Source organism: Pogoniulus pusillus, chromosome 34 (assembly GCF_015220805.1).
Source record: "Pogoniulus pusillus isolate bPogPus1 chromosome 34, bPogPus1.pri, whole genome shotgun sequence".
Classification (NCBI taxonomy): Eukaryota; Metazoa; Chordata; class Aves; order Piciformes; family Lybiidae; genus Pogoniulus; species Pogoniulus pusillus.
This window is the reverse complement of record NC_087297.1, coordinates 9,193,064-9,208,381: the sequence shown is the minus strand read 5'-3', so window position 1 is coordinate 9,208,381 and position 15,318 is coordinate 9,193,064. Positions and strand designations below refer to the sequence as shown.

Here is a 15,318-nt window from a genome sequence, read left to right as displayed (position 1 = left end):
CTGTGATTAGCTAAGACAGCTCAGAAGAGGTACTTGAAGAATGAGTAAAATCCAACAGGTGTATATCAGGAATCAATGAGTGAAACCCTTTGTTTGCACTACAGCCCTCACCTGTGCAGTGGGAGGGATGGAAAAGAGTAGGTAATAGTGAGTTGGAACTATGACTGGCCACTGCTGTGAATGAGTCTAACAACTTTGGTTTCTAACTATATTAATGACAAAGAGATAACCTCCACTCTTTATTGGGCAAGGAGGGGAATGCACTAACTAGAGAGAAGGAAAAGGCAGAGGTGCCTAATACTTTCTTTGCCTCAGTTTTCAAGAGTAAGGCAAGTTGTCTTCAGGATTGCTGCCTCCTGAGATGGTAGGTGGGGGTCAGGGAGTTGAAACACACACACACACACCCCGCCCTGTAGTCCAGGAGGAAGCAGATAGGGACCTGCTGAGCCTCCTGCGTCCTCACAAGTCTATAGGAGCAGAAGAGAATCAGCCTAGGTTAATGAGATCGCTGGCAGATGAGTTTGCAAAGCTGCTCTCCACCATTTATTAACAGTCCTGGCTCACTGGAGAGGCCCTGGAAAACTGGAAGCTGGTCGATGTGGTGCCCACTCAGGAAATTACAGACCTGTCAGCCTGACCTCTGCAACACGCAGGACAGGAGAAGAGATCATCCCCAGTTCACAGGGAAGCTACAGGACAGGCAGGGGATCAGACTCAGCCACTGCTGCGGCCACTGTCCCTGGAGGTGTTTAAAAAGAGACTGGATGGGGCACTTAGTGTCATGCTTTAGCTAATCAGAAGGTGCTAGGTTGGACTCGATTCTCTCAGAGGTCTCTTCCAACCTGTTTGATTCTGAGTTGAATTTACAGCATGATTCCAAGCATTCCCAAGACTGGAGCTTTCATACAGTAGCTCTCAGTCTCTTTGTATGGTAACCTAATGTTCCAAACATAAAAAAGGAGAGTCTATCATCTCCCAAGAAAGGGAGAATGTCCTGTGAGCCCTTACAGTATTCCCTTGACATTTTATTGCAGCATAGATCATCTCAACATGAAGGTTCCTGCTGTAAAGTGCAATTACTGTGTTGGGAAGTGTTGAAATGAAAACAATTAAGCCTTCCCCTCCTCCCAAAGTGTATCAGGCTAGTTGCATCCTCACCTGAATTGCATTGAGTTGAACTGTGTTGAACAGGAAGCAGAAACTGTGCTTAGCAGAAATCTTTTTAGGAGCAGGATAGATGTTGCATGCAGAGAGATGTTCCATGCATTAAGCTTTGGACCATAATAATGTTAATTGCAGTGCTAACACCAACTTTCCTGATGACATCTTTATTTAACACACCAAAATACAGAATACTTATTTAATACACCAAAATACTGCAGGCACAGTAGTACTAAGACATGAAAATGATGTTTCCTGCATGCTTGATTGTGAGATGAGTTATGCAATGCTCCTGTTGTGGATTAAAAAGTAAGGCCAGAAGAATCTGTCAGAAATTTTGCTATGCTTTTGGGTTTTCCCTAAGCATAGCATTTTTACCTTCAAAGTGCTGTAGGAATTTACTCATCCATTTTATTATTGTTATTTAAAGTCACTTCTCTCTCTCAGGCCTGTCTTGGGACATCAGGATATTTTTTTAGCAGTAAAAATCCAAATGAATGTAAGGGAAGTAACAATTGATGATCATTTCTATGTTGTTTTGTTTAATTGAAAGGTGAAGCAATGTCACAGGAGAGCAGAAAAGAAGAATCAGCTACAACAATACCATTTTGATCCTTTATTTCAATTAGTTTTCATTGAGGAGCTAATATAATATTACTTAAGGCTGACAGAAACAGATACAGTAGGGATATGCAGGTCTTAGTTCTCACAAAGCAATCCCTTTAACTACTGATTGTGTTTTAATAGCAGGAAGTGTTACATTTTTACCTGTTGAATTTGAGTCTCTAATATGCTGCCCGATGTGGGATGTTAAGACATCAAAAAAACTGTTACCTCCCCAGAGATACTGTGGTGGCTTCCACCTTGGAAGTGGTCAAAGCCAGGTTGGATGAGGCGGTGCGAGGGGATTGGAATCGGTTTCATAGAATCATAAAGTGGGTTGGGTTGGAAGTGACCTCAGAGATTATTTAAGGACATGGAACTGTTGAAGCGAGTCCAGAGGAGGGCCACAAAGATGCTCAGAGGGCTGCAGCAGCTCTCCTGTGAGGACAGGCAATGAGAGTTGGGGATATACAGCCTGGAGAAGAGAAGGCTTCAAGAAGACCTTCTGGTATCTGAAGGGAGCCTACAAGAAAGCTGGGGAAGACTATTTACAAAGCCTTGTAATGACAGGACAAGGAGCAATGGGTTTAAACTGGCAGAGGGGAGAGTTAAACTAGATGTTAGGGAGAAGTTCTTTCCAGTGAAGGTGGTGAGACTCTGGCACAGGCTGCCCAGGAAAGTGGTGGTCTTGAGCTACCTGTTCTAGTGGGAGGTGTCCCTGCCTATGGCAGGGGGTTGGAACTGGATGAGCTTTGTAAATAGTCAGCTATTTACAAAGAGACAGCTTCTGTTAGGCCAGGCTGCTCAAGGCTTCCTCCAACCTGGCATTGAACATCTCCAGGGAGGGAGCATGTACAGCCTTCATGGGCAAGCTGTTCCACTGTCTCACCACCTTCACTGAAAAGAATTCGTTCCAAGTATGCAGCCTAAACCTCCTCTCCTCAAGCTTCAATCCATCCACTCTCATCCTAGCGCTATAATTGCCCTGCCTGGCTTTCTTGGAGGCTCCATTCAGGTATTGAAAGGCTGCTCTGAGGTCTCTCAGCTATAAGGACTCCTCTGTTTGTCCCTTCCAACCCCAACCATTCCATGAGTCTAGATATACCCTGGAAATTGTAGCTATTTGTTACACAAACCTTCTTTGTGATGCATTGACAAGGGTGATGCCATGAAGTGCTTGACTTCAAGGTGTTCAGCGCAGGAGCATGAAATATACCTTTGCAAGTGGCATATCCAGGCAGCTAAGCTACATCTATTGACTTAAAGCTGCATTAGAAGAAGTAGTAATCCTGCAGACAGGATTTGAAAGTGGTAACAGCTGTTACTTGCTGATCTCTGTTCAAACAGCCTCTTACGTGAATCCCTGTTTGCACTTCCTCCATTGAAACTATGTATCAGCTTTAACTTGAATCACAGCATGGCAGGAGGGAGACCATAGAATCATAGAATCATAGAATCAACCAGGTTGGAAGAGACCTCAAAGATCATCCAGTCCAACCTATCACCCAGCCCTAGCCAGTCAACTAGACCATGGCACTGAGTGCCTCATCCAGTCTTTTCTTGAAGACCCCCAGGGACGGTGCCTCCACCATATACAATGTAACACAGGAAAGGGAGAAACGTAGAGAGCTAGAGAATGTAACACACAGGACTAGACAATGTAGCATAAAAGCTGAATGAGATTGCACAGATGACAACGCATACATAATCAGAACGGCAGTGATCAGGGGGTAAACAGCCATGAGAGTACACACAGCGCTTCTCTATATACAACACAAGACACCAAAAAGGATCACTCCTTGTGACCTGCGTGACAGAGATCAAACAAGAGATGCAGCCCAGGTCCAAAACTTAAAAGGCAGACCCTGAGGTTTGGCAGCTCTTACTTATTGGCCAAAGAGGAGTGCTAAAATACTGGGTGATTACTCCATCGGTCTTTAAAGGAGCGAAATCACAACATAACAAACCATTTTGACTGACTGTATTTGTCCACTTGTCAGGGGAAAGAAAAAAGACTGAGTTTTGGTCTGACAGATCTGGCTTTAGATCCTAACATCTTCCCACCTGTGGAGAAATAGGAGCAGAAGTTGTAGGTGGTGGCAGTTGAGTGCCCTATTGCTCTGTCGAGGCAGAAAGGATAAATATTCCTTCTCACTTGTGATCTGCTGACAGTTCTCACTGTCCCACCAAATGTTGATCACTACCAAGACTATAGAATGATTAAAAACAATATTGGGTTGTGAATGCTATGTGGTCATTCTTGATCAGTGTAACAAGATAATTCATGCAGAGGGAAACGAAAGGATCCAGAAGGATCAGAATCACAGAATTCCTCAGGTTGGAAAAGACCTTTAAGATCGAGTCCAACCTATTACCCAATGCCTTCTAATTAACTAACCCACGGCACTAAGTGCCTCGTCCAGCCTCTTTTACAACACCTGCAGGGACGGTGACTCTGCCACCTCTCTGAGCAGCCCCTTCCAATGCCAATCACTCTTGCTGTGAAGAACTTCCTCCTAACGTCCAGCCTGATCCTGCCCTGCTGCAGCTTGAGGCTGTGTCCTCTTTGTTCTGTTGCTGGGTGCCTGGCAGAAGAGGATGAGATATTTGATTTCAAACCGAGGGCGTGCTACGCCACTGTACCTCATCCAGAAAAGGTTACTACATGACAGATTCAGCATTTCCAACCTATGTATCTCAGGAAAGCATGTCACTGCTTTGGAATGAGTGAAGGTCAGAACTGAGAAAGCTGCAAAATGAGGGCTGCAGCTCTGCAGCTGTCAGTAAAGGCAAAGACAGCAAACCTTTTTCAACCTAAGAATGCAGATTCTAATGCTTTCCTTAGAAAAAACCCCCACAGTCAATTCTTCATTGCCTAGAATTACTCTTAATCTCAGGTTTGGAAAAGACACAAAGAAGAGCAGCCACACATTTAGACATTATTTCACCTTTTTTAGAGCAATAATGCTGAATGTTAAAAAAAAAAAAATTCAGAAGTGAAAAGCAGACTTAAGGAAATATAGCACAATCTCCATGCTAGCAGAGTTCTCTAATAGAGTTAGTGTTAACATGATCCACAGGAAGTCAGGAGCTGAATAAGGAGAACTAAGAGTGATATTGGATCATTGAACTGCTGTAGCTCTGCAGAGTGACAGGAGATACAGATGAGCCTATGGGGTTTATGTGGTAGGAACAAAACGAGACTAGTCGTAGCGCAGCTCAGCACCAAACCTAATTCATCGTGTGGTATCAGCATCCCCAACCTGGGAGGATACCATCTTCTGTTTTCCCCTGTTCCTTTAAGTCACGCTGTGAAGTGCTGTGACCCCTCTCTGTCCACATTAGAACTTGTGCTCTGCAAGCAAACACTACCTCAGTACACTGCATGACAGAATGGAAGTGGCCCTGTGCCTTTACACCCAGACTATCTGAAATGAGACCCCGAGCCTATTAACTGGCAATTCCCTCCTGCAGACTATTGTCTCCTTTTGCTTTGCTACCTTGCATCTAGAAAGGGGATGTGATGGTTTGGGAGTTACCTGCCCTCCCCCCCCCCCCCCCCCCCCCCCCCCTTATGAAAACACCCAGACTAGACTCAGACCAGCTGGAAATTAGAATAAAGCTTTATATTCACAGCTTAGCACAATATACAAGTAGTCAGTTACAATATATTACAGATACATTTAGCTGTATACAGAAACATACAAGTTAAAGGTAATACAGAAACACAACAGCCCTCACAGAAACCCGAGTCCCCAGAGGGGCTCCCAACCACCCTTCTGCCTTCTTTCCACCCCTCTACCTTATCCCAAAGTGTGCCTCACGTGCAAGGAGAACTGGAAGGATTGGTATGGGGGATTAGAAGCAGAACAGTTAGTTGGGTTACACAGATCCAGGCAGAGCAAGAAAAGCCCAGGGAGAAAAACACAAATGCCAAGTCCGAGAGATGTAGACTCTGTCTTATCTATGCTTGTGCTCTTGTCTTTATGCATCTCAGCAAACCTACGAGTGAAGTAGCCATCAGCATTGTTTCCTTTTCATGGCCTATAATATAATTGCTCTCATTAAAATATTCCACTTTTGCTCTCATTAAAATATTCCACTTAGCCTCAAACTAGCACCAGGAGGATAACATCAGTGCAACAATTCTTGTCCTAGAAATTTCATCCCATCTTTTAGGAACTACTTCGGTTTCAAAACCTGACTTTTACTGGAGATTAAGGAGAGATGAAAGTCTTCTGCTGTGCACGAAGTTAATCTCAAAAGAGCCTGGTTTTCTCCAACTGTCTCATTTGCTACAGGTGTTCACCTCTCTTCCAAGCTTTGCCTTTTATTGAGAGACTTTGGAAGACAATAGTTAGTAATAGCATCCCCCGGGACATTTCCATAAGAGCAATGTATTTTTTTTAATGCTTGACTGGGAGCTGGACTCATCATTTAAATTGTTTGCTGGTTATTATGATGTTAGTATTTCAATTTAAAAAGCCAAGTCTGTTTCTTGTCCTGTGCTGTTAGAATGTTGTGGGATTAATTGCAAGTTGTGTAGTTCAGTGAACCTCGTTCTACATAAAGCTGGATCTCATCTAAAAATGCTGAGTGTGTTCAAGACCTCAGCAGTCCTGATTGTCTGAAAACTGCTACTTTCCCTCCTCTGTAGAAGCTCTAGATGCTGACAGAAATATCAAGGGAAGCTTGGAGCCCTCTTTTGTGACTTCCTTATGCCTTGCCCGTATGACTGCCCCCCTTGATAGTGAATGAATGACAGATTGAAACACTTTAAGACCTACTACAAGCCTTCATTATACAGTTATTTGTGGTCGTAAGAATTTCTAGAGGTTTCACAGACCATTTGTTTCTGCACCTAACTGCATTTGGTGGGATTATTTATTATCCTCTCAAGGAGAAAGCACCCTAAATAATTTTTGTTGTTAACTATAAAGCTGGAGGTGAGTACTTCCAGACAATACCATATTTAAACTTCAGCTGCTGCTTAGGTCCCCCTGCATGTTTGATATAATTGCCGATGCTTCACTGTAAAACTAATCCATTATGACTGGGAATATCTCTTGTAAACTGAATTCAGAACAGATTGAGTCGCAGCTATAAAAACCATAACTTCTTTTGTACCTCACAGCGGGTTTACTGTTTAATTTTGGTTATTATGCCACAAGCTTGGCCAACATTCTTCCTTTACTAGCAGGTAATGACTGAAATTAGACCACTGGATAACTTAGTTGGTGTCCTTAATGTCCGTTTCTTCCACTCGCATCGTAACATCGCTATCTAGGGTTTAATAGAACATTGCAACATTTAATTAACACTGTGTAGAATGATTACTGTTTTGATTAAACTTAGGTTTGGAACCAGTGGATTTGTCGACATGAGCTCAGCGTGTCTTGCTTTCGACTACAAACCTTCATTAAAGTCTCATCTGCTCCCCTTGACTCCATCAGAAATGACCTTGTCTTGAGTTTATGGCCATAAAAATCTCTCCGTGAAAGCGCCCTTCAGATCTGTTTACAATCATGTCCTTTGGCTCCTGAATATTTCCAAACTGGGAATACACAGATGGCTTGAACTAATATACAGCTCATCCCAAAGCAAAAAATCACCTCAGCTACTGAAGCAATCACCTCAGCTACTGGAGTTATCTAGTTTCTTGTGTCTGGCAAAAGGAAACTTGAGAAGACCAATACTAAACTTCAGACTATATTCTACTTTTTTTTTTTTAAGACACAAATAACTCTGGGACTAAAATACCCTGCTGTGGTAGCAGATAAATCTCTTCTGTTACCCTTTAAAGGTTAGAAATTGCATAAAAATGTAACATAAGTATCACCAGTGTACTAATATATCCTAGAATGTGCATGAAGGGAAAACTTTGTGCTCGTTCGACTCAGATTTTACACATGTGGGAATCAAGCTCCTCAGAAAAATAGCTGGGAAAAATCACACACGGCAGCCTCAAAGCAGTTAAAGGAAATCCTGCACGGTTCTGATTCTCATCCTGTCCTCCTAGTACAAAAATCCTGCAGGAAATCACCTTTTCTTCTCTGCCTTCTAAACTATGCACCCTGCCAGCCTGGCTTCCACCGCTCCTTTCACAGATCGTTGCTTACGTTGCAGAGTGAGGATGATCACTGCCCTGCTGTGTTTTTCCACAGGTCCAAGTAGAAGGCAAATTAGTCCCATTTGGAGGTACTCATGTTTCTATTATTTATGCTAGCAAACTGAAGGCTCGAGTGCCAACTGACTTAGGCCAGCTCACATCCAGCCCAGGTATCAAAATGCAAATGAATGCTGCATCAGTTGGTGATCACTCAGAACTGAACAAAGAAAGGGAATCTCATATGAAATAAGATTTTAGCACTGCCACCTTACTCATTTTATCACATGTGGCTACAGGCTTTTGTTAAATGTAACAGGATATCAGAACTCCAGGTTGGATCCCACCACAATAGTTGTTGTTTAAGATTTCCTTAAAGCTACACCTGAATCATATGTAAGTGGTAACAGAGACTAGAGGTCAGAAAATATGAATGTAAATAGATTCTCATGGTCATACACCATTTAATAGATCCCTTCTGACTCCAGTTTACCTGACTTGTCAGGATGTAGCAGTGTCTGTCTGACACCAGTAGACATAACATTCTTCCAGAATCCATGTTTCATTGCATGAGTGAGCTATTTATGCAACCTGTGTCTTTTCCTGGTGGATGGAAGGATGACTTCAGCTGCCGCAGCCCAGGATCTGGTTGGCCCTCCAGGCTGCAAGTGCATGCTACTGGCTGGTGTTGAGTTTCTGGTCCACCAGCACCTCCAAGTTCCTCTCCTCAGGGCTGCTCATCTCCTTTGGGACTGAGCTTTAGCAGGACTGTACAGCACCATGTCACTATTTGTGAATCCAATAACAATACTATGTCAGGAATTTAATTTGGCCTGGTTACAGCAACGGTATCAGCCACCTTGTCAGAGTTCATCTTGTTTCATTATTTTGATGTCATAAAAGTCATCCTTTCATCCAGCAGAGATTCCCTGAAGATGTGGATGAGGAAAGTGAGTCATCTTTGAGGTCTGTCAGCATCCTAGTTGATCTGAGCATATTGGACTCTGAACACCTTAAGTATTGCTGCAGTTCCTTGACGACGTGCTGCGGTTTCTTATTTTGGGGGATATTTGGACCACACAATACAACCCTATTGAGCAAAAGCAAATGTGAAAAGTCTTCCTCCAGTGAAACTAGCATGGAAAGTCTTATTTTCAGAAATCCCCACGAGGAAGATTCTGATTATCCAGCCAGAATGGAGTTTTCAACTCTCACAATTTTATTGAGTATTCGATTTTGCTGAGGTTGATACTTCTCTATCTGCCCTGGCTGCTGCAATTGGATTATTATCTGAAGAGCTAAGATTTCTTTTCTTGAAATGTAACTGCTTGTTTTAGGAAAAAGCTTGACTAAAGCTAAATACTCAATGCCTATGGGAAAATGAAGAATCCAAAGCACTTATTCCCTATGTCTCAGAGCCATAACTAAATGCACACTTTGTGAAGACTAATTCATTAATATTTTATAAATGTTTATGAAAGTTGACAACTGAAGAGGGTTTCAATTTTTTCCTTTCTAAAACACCTATAACTTCACTTAGCTACCACAAAAAAGAAGGCACAATAAATTAAAGGCATCTTGTTCCATATGATGGAGATATGGATAGCAGAAAACTTCACCCGGATTGCTAACCTGGGGGTGCTTTTTTGTACCTTGTGCTAAACTGCATAGTTAGAAACTGCAAACAATTCTATTTGGTGTATTTAAATTTCTGCAATCTTAGTAAATTTTAGGCTATCACTCAAAACTTGGTCAGATAATTAATATGATGCCCTGATAAGACCATTAAGCTTTAAAAAGTTTTGGGTGTGAGAAAGTAGGTGAACCCAAAGAAATACCCTGACTCGCCTCCTCCCAGGGCTGGCACAGGAGAGACACCAGCTCTCCCTATCACCACTGGACCTCTCCAGGGCACTCTTCAGACTTTGAGTTGTGACTGCTCATAAGGCTACCAGATTTACCGTGGGATGCAGGGGAGAAACACTTGGGAACTGCACAAGGTCTGTTACAGGATGGGGGGCAGGAACCAAAGGAGGAAAGGGAGAAAACAAAATAGTTTGGAGAGAAACAAGCATGGGAAAAGCAAGGCTCTGGTGACAAGAAGGACAGGCCAAAAGTGAACAAGTCCTTCTGTGTGTCTAGCTGTGCCCTACCCCAAATCACCACTGTCTGTCCTGTCTGCCCAGTAACCTCTTTTTAGTACATTTTCCTGAATGTGTACCTTTTCCATGTACGTGGGTCTAGGTGACAAGGGGGGGTGACCTTTTGCAGGTCAGGGTGACAGGGAATGCTGAGCCAGACCAGCCAGTAAACAGGTGAAGGGATCTGGGAGCCATGGGTTTTTATGGATGGCTCTGTGGTAAAGAGGCTACTGAGGTACTTGGCTGCTGGGGAGACCAGGTTGTCCCGACCATCTGCCAGTGAGACCGTTGTCTCTGTGTGTCAAATGAGACCCATGCGTGGGTACTGGAGGGATTATCTGTACCAGCAGCTGGAGCTTGCTGCAGCCTCAGGGGCTCATGATCCCATGTGCCAGCAACTGGGGGCAATGGCACCCAGAGGCAGATTCTGGGCAGCCTGCTGCAGTATCTGAGCCCAGCTGCTGGAAGCATGCATACCGGACATATGTGTTTATACATTTCCCAGCAGTGGACCTTCCACCTGATCAGTCAGAGAGGAAAGCAGGACACAGGGACTGTGTTTGCCTGGGCACTGTGCTTTCACTCAGTGTGGACCTGAGCTGTGTGTATGTGTGTTGTAGATTTGTGTGTGCCTGCCCTGTCTATTGAGTACACATGCTCAGCCTCTCTGTTGACTGAGCCTGGGACATGAAGCTGTGGCATCCTCACGTCTCTTAGACCACCAGGCTAGCAACCCCTAACACCATCCAGCTTACTTGTTTGTCACACCCATTTTGCTGCTTGGTTTGAACAGATCTTCCTTCCAAACATCAGCTTAACTATAAAAGTAGGAACAGCTTCAACTTCGTAAACCTTTTGGCAGCTGGCAGCATCGGTGGTTTGCAAGTGCTCCTGAAATAGCCAAGCTGCTTACCTCTCCTGTGCACACTTGTAACAGGCTTCAGACAAGCTGCCACTGTGTGGTCAGGATCTGAGAGCAAAGAGAATGTTGGATGATTTTTCTGACTTTAGGAAGATTGAAAGGGTGGAGAGAGAATGATATCTCCTCCTCCTAGGAGGCAGTGATTTCATTCGCTCCACAAGCTGACTTGTGCAACCATCTCATCAGATATGTAGTTGACCTTTTCTTCTTTTTTACTCGTATTTATGGTCTGACTACCCTGAAATTAATTCAAAATGTTCTGATAAAGAGCCTAAAATTAGGCACTTTACATTAAAATAATTTTCATAATAGACTCAAAATCTGATTGTGTCCCAGAGCGAGATACCTATTAGGGTGATTAACACAGCCTGATCTGCCCCTACCCAGCCCTGATGTATTCCTGAGGTTACCTGTGCTTCTGGAAGTCTTGGATCGTTCAAACTCAGCAAATGGCAGGAGATGTACATCTGTCCAAGTAATTTTGCCAGTAGAAGCCATCTTTTCAAATATACTTCAGCTACCTGTAAGAGAGGTGGATGAAAGAATGATACCAGGCTGGTGACTAGGGATATAAGTGCCTCACAGAATTCTAATGTGATGGTTTGGGAGTTACCCACCCCTCCACCCCCACTTAAGAAACCCACCTGGACTAGACACAGCCAGCTGGAAGGAATGAAGCCACATTTACAACTTAGCACAATTTACAAGCATGTATATATATACACACACAAAGATATACAGTTATATACAAATTAAAAGTAATACAGAAACAGAATACCCCTCCCAGAAACAATCAAAGTCCCCAAGAGGGTCCCCACCCAAACCTCCTCCTCCCTCCTCTCTTTTCCCTCCCTTCAGAAATTACCAGCTCAGCCTATGTATATCTCACATGATAAATCTGGAGGTCTGAGGTGACATGTGAAAAAGACAACAAGGAGGTTAGAGGGGAAAAAAGGAGTCAGGTTGGATTATAGAGTTAAGGCAGAGGCAACCACAGAGACCAGACCACCAGAGAGAAGGAGCAGAACTGAGAGCTGAGCAGTGTGTGAGGAGTGTCTCATCTCTACTTTGACTAGTTGCATTTCTCACAGCAGAATGAGCGATATAGGGTAATGTTTCTTTCATTTTTCTTCTCACAGCTAAGGATTTAACTTCTCTCGGTAGAATATTCCAATTGGCCTCAAACCAACACATCTAGAACGGCAGGGGTTGGACGTGTCCTCTGGAGATCACCTAGTCCAACCCTCCTGCTAAGCAGGTTCCCCTGGATCAGGTTGCCCAGGATAGGAAATGTTCAGGTGGGCTTTGAAAGCCCCTAGAGAAGGATACTCCACAACCTCTCTGGGCAGCCTGTTCCAGTGCTCCATCACCCTCTACACTTTAACCAATTCTAGGTTCTCAGAAGAACACAGCTGCTGAAAAGCAACATATTCCTTCCTTACCTTCCTGGTGACAGTTTGGTTTGAATTTATGCACAGCAATATTGTCTAAAGCCTATAATAAATTCCATGGGTACATACCAAAGAATTAAGGAGTCCTAGAAATGGTTTCACACAACGCTTGGGAAAGATGGTGCTGCTCAGAGACCCCTTTGATGATGTTGCCGCTAACCAGTGGAATTCCTCAGACCTGCATTTAAATAGTAACTACCTTAGTGGAAAGTGAAGACAGGTGTAATGTATTTAAATTACTACACAACTACTAGCACTAATCAGCACCACAGAGGAAGCAGGGAGAGCAAAAGCTCAGGTGGTCAAAGAGTTTTTCAGTGTGAGTAAACACCTTTAGACATTACAGCAGAATCTGTAGTCATGTTAATGTAGAAGGCTACACCACTGAAGATTACCTTCTACATCCAGGACTTCCCCACTCAACCAAAGTGTTGCACTTAGTAATGACATAGGCATTTAAATGGATTCCATTTGGAGTGGTGGTGTTTGTCTTCCCAAGTCGCCACTACACATGACAGAGCCCTGCCTTCCTGGAGACAGATGAACTCCTGCCTGCCAAAGGGAAGGGGTAAGTTAATTCCTTGGTTTGCTATTTGTGGTTTTTGCTTTAGCTATCAAACTGTCTTTATCTCAACCCATGTGTTATCTCGCTCCTACTCTTCCAATTCTCTCCCTGACACCACTAGGCTGGGAATGAGTGACTATGTGAGGCTTAGCTGCTGGCTGGGCTTAAACCACAGCAGTTTTGAGCCTCTGTTTGCTGTCGGTGCTCCAAACACAGATGCTGCTAACAGATTACATAGTTCTTTTACACTGTCCTTCCACTTCCTTCTCGTCATGGCAGTGCTTCTGTACAATTTAAAACTCAGAATACAATCCTGGTGTTGAATTGCACAGTTAAGTCATATATCAAGGTAGCAAAAATTATGGTACTGTCTCTCAGCTCATTGCACAGTAAATTAAAGATGCTGCTGCTTGTGGACGTCGTGCTGGAGTTTGACAACGTAAAGAGGCTCTGGTTACAGTCCAGGTTAGATAAGAGCTGGACAGCTGGTCCATTAATCAAGTGAACAATTTCAGCTCCACAGAACGCTAGCCTCAGATGGCCTAAATCGGCTTAGCCGGTGGAGCTGTGTTGCTTTACACCAAGGCCATGGCCCCTATTTTTCATCTGATTTGTTAGCTGAGAGAGCCAATGGGTTAAATTACACAGAGAGAATATTCTATTCTAGTGCCAGAAATCTGCAGCTGACTTCAAATGATAGCACAATTTTATTCTCAAATATGCTGGGGAAGTCTAATTTGTCTTGGAATGCTACACAATCTATCACAGGTCTTTGGGATGGGCATTAAATGCTTTAGGCTAAGGAATGTGCTGATGGTAGATACCTGAATGAACAGTGGTGTGGCCTCATTCCTTGCTGCCTGTATTGACAACTGCATTTAATTATTTCCAACAGTTTGCAGAACTGTAGGCTCTCTGTAGTCCAAGCTGCTATACCTATAAATCAGTAGGTGCTCCTAGTAATCGTTTTGCCTAAAGCCAATGTCTTTGAAGAGACATCAACAGAGAACACCTACCTGTGAGACTACAGAGACAACCAGACCTGTCCACGGACTGTGAGCCGCTTCATATCCACATCCAGGCACCTGCTTGCTCTCTGCCAGATGGGTGATGAGCTCAGGATCCTGCTGTGGCACACGCTGCTATGCTTCCTCCTGGACAAGGCTGCCGTGTGTGGAAGTGCTCAGGGCTCGGAATGAAGCGGTAGCATTGATATAAAGAAGGATTTGGAAGGTTGTGGATTGCCTAGAAAGGAGAAAGCCAGCAAATAAACATGTTCCAAGCAGCTGCAAGGTTTGTCTCCTGATCAACGTGGAGAAGATCAACTGCCAGACCAGATTCTGGCACTGTGTGAAAACTGCACCTCTGAGCTCTCCCTCCAGCCACTCTGTCAAAGTCTGGCAACAACACTAAAGGTCTGTAATATTCCATTTTCTTTAAAGAACGAGCTACAACAATTTCTGCTCTAACAAAGCAAATCTGTAACGATGAACTTCTATTTTCTGACACCAGATGTGCTGAAGACAGACCTGATTCTCCCAGTTACAGCCATGCCCAGTTGTCACCTCACATTGAGTGTTTCCATCAAGAGCGAAGCCTGCATTTTTTTTGTTTTTCAAATGAACAGGTATTGTGCCAGATCTTGCTTGGGGGAAGCAGATTGTGGCTTTTCCTCCTGCAGTCACAACATGACACAGTAAAAAGGCACGTGATAAAGCAAAGCAAACTTGCACATCAGTTTATGGCATGAATATTACTAACTGATCTTTTGTTCCTCATGGATAAATGGTTGGCAATTAGAAAGGTTAACGTTAAGTTACAGTATCACAGTATCACCAAGGTTGGAAGAGACCTCATAGATCATCAAGTCCAACCCTTTACCACAGAGCTCAAGGCTAGACCATGGCACCACATCCAATCTTGCCTTGAACAGCTCTGATTGAGATCCAAAGATGTTAAAGCAGGTACATATTAAGCACATATTAAAGCAAGTACATATTTTATCAAGGGATTTTTCCAGCTAAAAATGCTTCTTATAATCACTGTGATTGAGGCATGTGATGATCAAAGACTGTGGCAACAAACATTGACAAGGCCAAAATGTCTACCAACCTCAGCTATTCCAGAATCCACTCATAACTTCTCCTATATATACACATCTTTATTTTTGCTTGAATGATCACACACCAAGTCTGCACTCTGTTATTTTTAATAAGGAGGACTGATTCATTTTTGCTTGTATGACACAAACAGGAAAATAATGAGGGAACTGATGTAGTTACGTTTTCTCTCTCCATACATTATTCTATCATACACATGATGAAACGGGAAACGAGTTCTGCACATTAAGCATTCCCAATTAGCAGCTC

At 43.4% G+C, this 15,318-nt stretch overlaps 1 long non-coding RNA gene across 1 annotated transcript in view; it reads right to left on the bottom strand.

Annotated features, from left to right (window-relative positions):
* LOC135189897 (uncharacterized) overlaps positions 1-12,556 on the bottom strand; it is a 14,211-nt gene extending 1,655 nt beyond the window's left edge. Inside the window, exons 1-2 of the long non-coding RNA XR_010308357.1 lie at positions 12,454-12,556; positions 11,344-11,454 (exon numbers count right to left, since the gene is read on the bottom strand). This is a non-coding gene — a long non-coding RNA (uncharacterized LOC135189897). The remainder of the gene's footprint in view (positions 1-11,343; positions 11,455-12,453) is intronic.
* Positions 12,557-15,318: the final 2,762 nt, after the last annotated feature.